The 9,687-nt window shown below is 33.4% G+C and overlaps 1 long non-coding RNA gene across 11 annotated transcripts; it reads left to right on the forward strand.

Annotated features, from left to right (window-relative positions):
- The first annotated feature begins 4,934 nt into the window (after positions 1 to 4,934).
- LOC118488055 lies at positions 4,935 to 9,386 on the forward strand. Of its 11 annotated transcripts, none has more exons than XR_004883509.1 (9): positions 4,935 to 5,060; positions 5,222 to 5,436; positions 5,678 to 5,778; positions 6,101 to 6,306; positions 6,611 to 6,733; positions 6,971 to 7,058; positions 7,183 to 8,273; positions 8,458 to 8,785; positions 8,878 to 9,386. It is a non-coding gene; the product is annotated as an uncharacterized LOC118488055 (long non-coding RNA). The 11 variants fall into 11 exon arrangements; XR_004883518.1 differs by lacking the exon at positions 6,101 to 6,306 and adding an exon at positions 5,494 to 5,599 and having other exon boundaries at positions 5,222 to 5,388; XR_004883514.1 differs by lacking the exon at positions 6,101 to 6,306 and adding an exon at positions 5,498 to 5,599 and having other exon boundaries at positions 5,222 to 5,388.
- Positions 9,387 to 9,687: the final 301 nt, after the last annotated feature.

Raw genomic sequence — 9,687 nt, forward strand, 5'->3', positions numbered from 1 at the left:
AACAGTCCCTTACTTACAATAACCTAACTCTTAAAGAGTGTTTTAAGAAAGATTGTGATATTGAGCCGGAATCAATTTTAATAAAATGAGTTGTAATGTAGTGTGTGCATATTTCAGCTATAAGTGTAAAGGTTAAGGGTTGTTTGGGTATGTTGATGAGCTTCTATCATGGAGCGTGAAATAAAGAGATTGGGTATGTAAATGGGTTAGCCCAATAAGCTCAAGTTATGATGCTGATAGAGGTGACCAGATCGGTTTAAAAAAAAAACTAACCGGTTTTTTTTATCAAAAATTAACCGGTTATAAAATATCGGGTTAAGTTAATAACGATTTCACGTGATGAAAACCTATAAACCTGTTATAACTGATTAGGTTAGAAAATCGGTTTTTAACTTATTTAAAAACATAAAAAATACCAAACTATACAATATAAACTCAGTAAACTTGGTTTTTATTAAATTATATGTATGTATGTGTATTTATATGTGTAAATGGGCTAAAAAAACTAAAATGAATGATAATAACCGGTTATCTAAAAAGAACAAGTTAAAACAACTGGTTAAAAATAATCGGTTACTAACCGTTTCTATTCTAAATATCATAATTGGTTTCTAACCTACGGTTATTTTCATACCTAAGCCGCTTTTTAATATATCGGTTAGTAACCGGTATCAGTTATGAGACCGCTTTTTTGTGCTAACTCTAATCATGCATATGTATATGAGAAAAATATATTAAGTACAAGATAAGATTTTTCAATATACCTCTTTGAGATGATAATCCGTTGCCTATGTCGGCAATTAGGATGTTCACGTTCCAGCTTTAGTGGTTTTTAGGTTTAACCTGAGCCAAACCGTTATAAAATAGAAAAGAGTAAATTACAAAAATTGTTCTTTATCTGTATATCAAATTTCAAATATTGTCATTTGCTTTTAAAATTGACGAGATTTGTACTTAATGTTTACTAGGGGTGAGCAGATAACCGAAATAATTGAAGAAACAGAACTGAAAAACGAACCGAAACAAAAGCCGATGGTTCGGTTTTTGGATTTTTAATAACCGAAAATTTTGGTTCGGTTTTCGGATAACCATTTTCAATAACTGGGAAAGAACCGAACCGATAAGCTACAATCCATATATTTTTATGTTTAAGTTTAAGTTGTTTAAGTGTTTAATCTAATGCTAGTAGAAATTATGGATTTTATTCTTGAATGTTGTGTTTATAATAAAAACATTACATGTCTATTAATAACTGAAATGATTTATTTATTACCTACAAGAAATAACAATATTTAATATAAAAATTAAATGATCTTTAAATTATTATAAAAGAAAATGTCTTAATAAAATTTTTAGAGAAACATAAAAATAGATTAGAATGATAGGTTTATATAAACAATATTAATTAAAGAGATTAATTATAATAACTTAAATGTAAATATATAAGAAAGATTCTTATATTTTGTATTATACTTTTTATTTTTTTTGAATATTACATAATTTTGTTCCAAAAACCGAACCAAACCGATGTAAAAACTGAAAAAACCAAAATGAACGGTTTTATAAAACCAAAAACCGACATTTTGGTTTTAGTTTTGCCAAAAAACCAAATCGAACCGAACCATGCACACCCCTAATGTTTACAAATCTTGCACGTTACATTATTTGTCCCTAACCCAGTTTACTCGTTTTTTTAATCATATAACATAATTGTAGATTAGGTTTTTTTTTTTTAATTCTTTTGCCTATTTATCTAAAAATATTATAATAAATAAAACAAGAATAAAATTTACAACTTAATATATATACATATATATGGGGGGATAGGATTATGTAAGAAGCACTAGTATTGAGAAACATTAGAAACATTCTAACCTACATATTTTTCCTAACAAAAAATAAATAAATAAAAACGCAAGAATTTTTTTTTTTTTTTGGCTAAATCGCCCTTTTTCCTCCTAGTTATTTTTTATTTTTAATTACACGCATGAGTATATACGTGTTTAATTAATCCAACTTAATTTAATAAAACTGGATGTGTGTATAACTTCTGGTATCTTTGATCGGATCTGGTGTAAGTTTCTAGTATTGAACCAGATCTTACTAGGGGTGTCTGGTATTGAACGAGATCCGGGTGACAATTTTCTGATATTGAACCAGATCTTGGGGTAATAAAAAGGCTTCTAATATTACATCAAGATCCTTAGGGAGGCTTCTGATAATGCGTCAGATCCGATTGGGGGTAAAAGTTAAGAAAGATTAGTTAACGGGGGTTAGGTAATCCGATAAAATGTTGAAACTGGTGAAGTTGTTACTAAGTACTTATGTCTCTATTGGACCCGAAAACGGGGGTTAGGTAATCCGATAAAATGTTGAAACTGGTGAAGTTGTTACTAAGTACTTATGTCTCTATTGGACCCGAAAAGTGGTCATGACTATAGAGATGCGCAAGGTAACAAGATCAAAGGAGAATCGATCTTGTTTATTAGGTAACTTACTTAATTTGGAAGTTATTTGCCTCGCAGCCTCGGTAAGTAAAAGAACCTAATTGGAATCCTGAGTTCAAGCTTAAAAAACACAAACAAATATAGTTACAAAAACATGAACCAATGTAGCCTTAGAACCATTTTTGTTGTAACATATCATTTACTAGTTAAAAAAGCAGGGGTCGTCGAATAAAGAGCCTATAAATCTAGCAACTTCAAACAAGTCCATCAATATGTTGTGACAAGATTGAGGGAAACACGGTAACGTTAACATGAGCCTCTTTACATTTTGATTAAAAGATAAATAAGAAGAATTAAGCATTTTCCCTCACTAATAGAATTTACTATATTAAATAAGCAAGACTTATCCAAGAGTGTTGTTATTATTATGATTATCTAGTCTACTAATCTATCTATAAATAAAACTAGTCAAAATAATAATGGAAGGTTGAGTGAGGGAAGCGTGTCCTTGGACAATACTTGGTTCTTATCAAAACTATACTATAAGTGATAGGTTAACTGCCTGTTGTGTGTATTTTGTCTAAATAATTTTTTTTATAAATTTAAAACCATGATAAACATGTTTAATATATCGACTAAAAATCACTACCTAAAGACACACATCACTATGATATAAATAGAATAGTTTAAAACCAAAATATTGAAATTTAGAAATAAACAACTAACAATCCAACAAACTGGATGGGGTCCAATTGTCAAAGTCATTAGAGTTAAGATATAGCTCCTCTTGAGATGACAAATTTAGTATAATTTAAGCTGTTAAAAGAAAAAGCAAACAATCCAACAAACTGACCGAATGTTTCAAGTGTAATAAATTGTTAAAAAAATCATGTTACAAAAGAACAACAACCCATTTATCATGTATATTCGGTATTCACCAATATTATAGAGAAAACGTAATTAGAAAAATTCATCGGGGCTTTACCAACTTTAGTTACCAGTAACCAATCTAATTCTATTAAATCCAAGTATAAATAATTAGAGATACCTAATACAAAATATTATAAAAATATATATAACAATCTTACGGTCCGGAGTGGTTTTATATGGCCGGTTTCTGACATAAACCGTTAAACAAACCGTTCATGTGGGGTGTCCAAACCAAACCGCTTTTTAGTTTCAGTCTTCATTTATTTGAACCCACCAATGTGTAGATCCGACTCCGACCTTGTGATTTTTTTCCAAACACTAGTGAAACATTTATTTTGTGTGGCGTCCCTCCATTTTTGGACTCCACTGTGTATAATAAAATCTACGCCCATATGTTACGCGGTTCTATCATATGGATTAACCACAAAATGTAATGTTGTATTGATTTTTCATAATTAGGGTTTACCGGAGTATCCTATATATAGGACAACGGTACACTTAGTACCCTATATTATACTAGAATATCATTCTTAGCCTAATATCCTCCCGCAAGCTAAGCGTGGGGAGGGTTGTGGCTTGAAACGTAAAGATAAAATGAAAGATGGTTATTTTTTTGTTTTCTGGCGAGATCCAACAACTTGTTGTGGTAAGTAGTTGCTAAACCCTTGATGAAGAATGAAGCATAGTTTGTTTCTACTTTTTTCCGGCTATCAGACTTTCATGTGCTGCAACTTTTGGCGAACCTTCACACGAGATAACTCTCGCATGCAACATTCGCATAGATGTAGATTCTCATGCGAAAGTGCAACACAAGCTTGGAACTCTCGCAAATTCAAGTCTCACATGGAACTTTCGCATGAGAGGGTCGACTCTTATATGAGAGTTAACCCTTGCATGCACCATCGCGAATGTATCTCTCGCATGGATGTGTAGCTAAGGCATTAGGTTGTTATCAACAATCACTGTTATAGAGTGGCGGCGTGACATTGGTAAAGACAACAATAGCATCGCATTGTGGCGACAACGACTAGGGTTCCAAGATGCAGGTTCGTTCTGCGAACCCTAAAGAGTGTGGATGAGACAAGGACGATCTAGTGATGGTTGAGATACGAATGGTGGTTGCCTGTAGTGGTGGTCGTATAAGGGTTTAGCAGACTTGGGGCGAGGATGCAACGACTGTTGGTTGTTGATTTGTGACAACGGTGGCCACCTGGATCTATCTTGAACACTAAGAAAGTTGTAAAAAGGTAAGATTTTCCCGCTGTTTTGTCAAACACCTTGAAAACCCTCACAACTTGAAAGGCAAAGTCTTATTCGACACCTTGATACCATAAAGCCAAACACCATTTGTCACCTCAATACACTTTAATGTGTGATTCACCAAACAAATAATGTAGTATTTTGATGCATGTTATATCAAAATATATATCTCTAATAAAGCAAACCATTGGGGGACACATGTCACCTAATGGTTGAAGCCAACTAAGCAGCCACATAGGCAATGATGTGGCATATCTCAAATAATTGGACAAGTGGCATTGCTCTCAGATTGGGATTGAATTGGCTTCAATCATACGCTGTCTCATCTCTCTCTCCATTCTCACAAAACATCTCGAGAGATATCCTCCAAACCTTAATCGGCGATTCCTTTCCTCACCGTTTCAATCGATCTTTTTGGAAGAGGTACAATCATTCTTGAATACACAATAATCATCTCTACTCTCTCTCATTCTCTCAAAATCTATCAAACGATTGCTCCGAAACCCTAATCGGCGATTCCCCCTAATCGGCGATTCCTCTATCGAGCAACCCTAATCGGCTGATTTTTGTTGATTTTGAAGTAGATTTGAAGTTTGTCGGTGCAGTACAGTTGCTGGTGGACCGTCAGATCAACCGACGCCGACACCGCAGTGGCGGATCATGCGGACGCAGACGGCGGGGAATCTCGGAGAGTCGATATTTGATAGTGAGGTGGTGTCGTCGTCGTTGGTCGAGATTGCTCAGATTCTGCGTATGGCTAATGAAGTTGAGCCTAGCAACCCTAGGGTTGCTTATCTCTGTAAGTTTTTTTTTGTTTTAGGCGTAATTGTGTTAAATGAGTGTTGTTTCCATGTAGATAGTTATTATAGGTTTCTGCCAAAGTGCCAATCCATTCGACATGCATTATTTATCTCTGGTTTAAAGGAAAGTTGCTAATTATTTTGCAAAATCACGTAATTGAGGTTTGTGCTTTTGTATGGTTATTCATTTTTTTCACAAACTTGCTGATTATTTTGCAACAATGTGATTTCTTTATTTAGTGTGGCGGATCTAAATGGAGGTTTGAGTGTATGAAATTGATTGACCGGAAACGCATATTGAAGCCTTAGAAAGGGTGTTTTGGAGACCACGTTTTTTTCAGGTATGGAAAATTAAGAATGTAGTGGAAAGATCTATAAAATGTTTCTCATGGTTGTAAAATGTTTGATTTTCGACCTTAATTGTTCTTATCTTGCTGGTATTGATTTTTAATGTGAATTGTGTGTACTTTAAGATGGAAAGGTGTTAGATGCACTGCAACTGTTTGATGAAATGTCTGAGATAAATTTCATTTTTTTTGAACTATATATGATCATTTTTTCAAGCACCGTATTGTTATTTAATAGCACGAAAGTTGTTTATTTGTCTAGATATAATTAGTTTGTTTCTAGGCTTTATAGTAACTTATACTTTAATTGGGACAGATGGTTGTTTTGATTTTCAAGCTTAATTATTCCTATTTAAGAGCACGAAAATGGTATAGAAAGCAATCACGACTTAACCTCCCTCACCATCAACGAAGTTTTTTACCCACCACTAGCAGTGCCACCACTTCTGCGACAACACTTTCTCTATCCAGTCATTAATGCATAATTGAGTCCCTGAGAGATAATGAAGAATGAACATACAGGTGAGTCAAGTCCCATAGACATAATAATAACCAGTAAAAAGTGATACCGACTTTTTTGCTAATTCTCATGCTACCATAGTATTCTCTGTTCCTGGGGGCCATAAAAGAGCATATTTCTAAATGGTTCCTGATGAGATTTTGTATTAGCAGTGGCACTAGCTAACTGCTGAATTCTCTTCTGAAGGGATGCATTGTTTTGCTGCTTTATTCTAAAAATATTGTAACATTTTCTGTTATTAATTGGTTATGCACTTATGTTTTTACTTAATTTCTTATTTTTTTCGTTTTTTTTTTTTCTGTAAAGATCATCAAGGAGTAAAATGTGGAGCTCCAGGAAAGAACTAGCAAGTTCAGGAAGCAAGCTAATGCAATAGCTGAGTGGGACAGGAGAATCTTGCAGAACCGAGATGTTCTCCTTAAAGTTGAGGTGAGTCATAATACTCATATCCACTTTGATTATTAAGAAGTACGTTAATATAAACTTTTTGACCAGTCATTTGACCTCCTATGAACCAAAGAGACATAGGTTTGTTTCAAATTGAAGGCAACTGATAGTCTTTTTCTTTGTTGATGTCTCATGTTTATATCAAACTACTTTTTATTTTATACCGTATTGGAATTTGTTTAAGTATAATTTTTAACATCTGCCCGTTATAAATTCCAGGTATAAGCAGGCTGAATTTATCGAGAGAGAAATGGAACATATGACGGAATAAATAAAATCGGTTATTCAGACTCTCAATGCCAATCGGGTGATCATTTATTTTGGGTTTAAATTTAGATTGTTCTGCCCCTCTTAAAACAAAATGTTACTGAAATTTGTTTGATGTTCATATGGGTTGATGTTGATACGTATTTGATTTGTGTCTCATTTAGGTTGGAGAACTTGAAGCAACTGATGGTATGACTCCATTGGATGTCGTTGTCCGGATCCTTAACAATCAACTAAGTTCATTAATGTGGATTGATGAAAAGGTTATGCTGTTCTTCCATATTTTCATCTTTCTTTCACTAAGCTCACTAAATGTCGTTCATAAATGCCTTTCAGATTTTGAATATTGTTTTTTTTTTTCAGAAACTATAAATTCTGTGATTTTGAGAAAATGTTGAACAGGGTTTTTACTGGTAGATATTAAAGTGTACACTATGCATGTGATGTTGATGGCAGTGCATTTTCATCTTCTCCCACTGATGAAGTTGGAAATAGCAAATTGAATTTGAAGGTTTTAACATTCAATTTGCTGTCATATATTAATCACACTTTGTTCTTTACAAAAAAAAAATGAACAATTATTCCTTTCAAAAAACTACACTAAAAAGTTTAACCTACCGGCAGTTGATTCTTTGAACGTTCGATCAACTCCAGTTATCATAATCGTCTGCCATTATTCTATTTTGTATTTTGTTGATCATCCGAATAAAATTCTTTTTTTTTTCCTGTTTGTTGCATGTTCTTGATTCATTCAGAAAGAAGTACATGTATGTTTCTTATTTTGTGATTTTAATCGTTTAATATGATTTCTTTAAAGTTGGTTACCTTTGATTTTGTTCACTTAGTTTCGTATATCGATTAATTGATGTTTTTTCTTTGTTTTGATTTAGCTTTTTCATGATATTGGTTTACACGAACTGATCATCGCTCGATTTTTTCAACAATCTATTGATCCTTATATTAAAGAGTTTCATATGAACCCTTCCTCTCAATTCAATTGGGTATTTGGTTTATAGATCTACATATAACTTAACGTTCTTCAATATTCAAAGCCCTAATCTTCAATGTTTTGTTTGATTCCGCTTTACACCTTAATTTCTTTGTTATTATATCTAAAACGAAGATTTGATTTGTTGATTTGTGAATCACGGCATTGGTTTTCAGGAACGTAAAGGGGCTGAAGTTTCTTAAAAAGATGAAGGTTTACTCCGTTGATAGAAAGAGAATATAGAGGCCGAGGGTATGGAGTTATAAGGTTTAGTGATCGTTGAACTGTTAATTGTTGTTTTTAACAGTTGGTATTCACTAATGTTAAACCTGTCATAACAATTTTTTGTTGTTAAATTGTTTCTTTAAATTGTGTTTTCATTAGCGCACTATATGTACAGATCAATTGTTTTTATGGGCATAACTGATTCGTCACAACGTTTTACATGCAGTATAAGTGACGATGGTGTATGACCGCTAAAGTAATTGGATATTTGACCTTGCATTACCTAGAAATTCATGGAGAGTTCAAGTATCGAAGTTATTAAAAGGTTCACAAAAATCTTCAATCTACCATGTTCAACGAATAATGAAAGAGGCACCCACAACAATTAATGATGTTTTTATATAAGCATCTCCACATTGGGCAAGTCAATTTATACGTTTTTATACTATTGCATAGTTTCAGCAGATGATGCTGGTGCACTTGATTTGCCCAAAGTTTTTGAACTTATAGTCGAAGGAGAAAATCTCCCAGTACACTTTGATATGGAACTTAAGGTAACAAAAAATATAGACTAACATTGTTTGTAGCTTCATTTCTTACCTTTAATGACTTCTATTTTAAGTTATCATGGGTTTCATGCTTGCAGTTACTAAGAGAATGCAATATGTTGCATTGCTGCAACATACAAACATGTTCAAGAACTTTGTTAGCCAGTTTCGGGACGAGCTCAGTACCAACCGGTACCAAAAATCCCTAAAAATGGTACCAGTACCGGCACCAAATATACCCGGTACGGTTCGGTACCGGTAACGGTATTTGAGGGTAAAAAACGGTATCGGACCGGACCGGTACCGAAAACGTCAAAAGTCGATACCGAATGCCGAACCCGATACCGAATCAGTACCGAAAAATGTTTGGGTTTGGTAAATTTGGTAGTGGTTCCTGATACCATTTGTTCATCCCTAAGCCAGTTGGTCTCTATCTCTGCATGGATCAAAGGCCTTGGGCTGTCTTTTGCTAATATTTATGGTTTACTTGGATGATAATCATGTAGTTACATTCTTGAATGATTTATGTACATATAAGAGAATTAGTTGAACCTTTACAGTTTTGTAATGTAATGTTTTCTTATGTAACCATTTGTTTGGTGGTTTTAAAGTGTTCCTTTTTGGATTGGTCGGTTATGGTGGGTGTGTAGGCAAGCAGACTATAACTCGGTAATTTTAATATTCAAGTGTATAGCTATTTTAAAAGATGCAATCAAAGTCCACTTAAACTGTCGTTGCTGATATGGGACTTCATATATTGAAAGATTAGAAGAGATTTATGTGTGACCCGTTTGATATAAACCATAACTATTTAATTTATTAATACGACACTCATAAAGGTTTTGGCCACTTGAAGGATATGCGTATTCAAAGAGATTCAACTATCTTTAAATTTTATTTACACTTTG

The sequence above is a fragment of the Helianthus annuus genome, chromosome 2, assembly GCF_002127325.2.
Source record: "Helianthus annuus cultivar XRQ/B chromosome 2, HanXRQr2.0-SUNRISE, whole genome shotgun sequence".
NCBI lineage: Eukaryota > Viridiplantae > Streptophyta > Magnoliopsida > Asterales > Asteraceae > Helianthus > Helianthus annuus.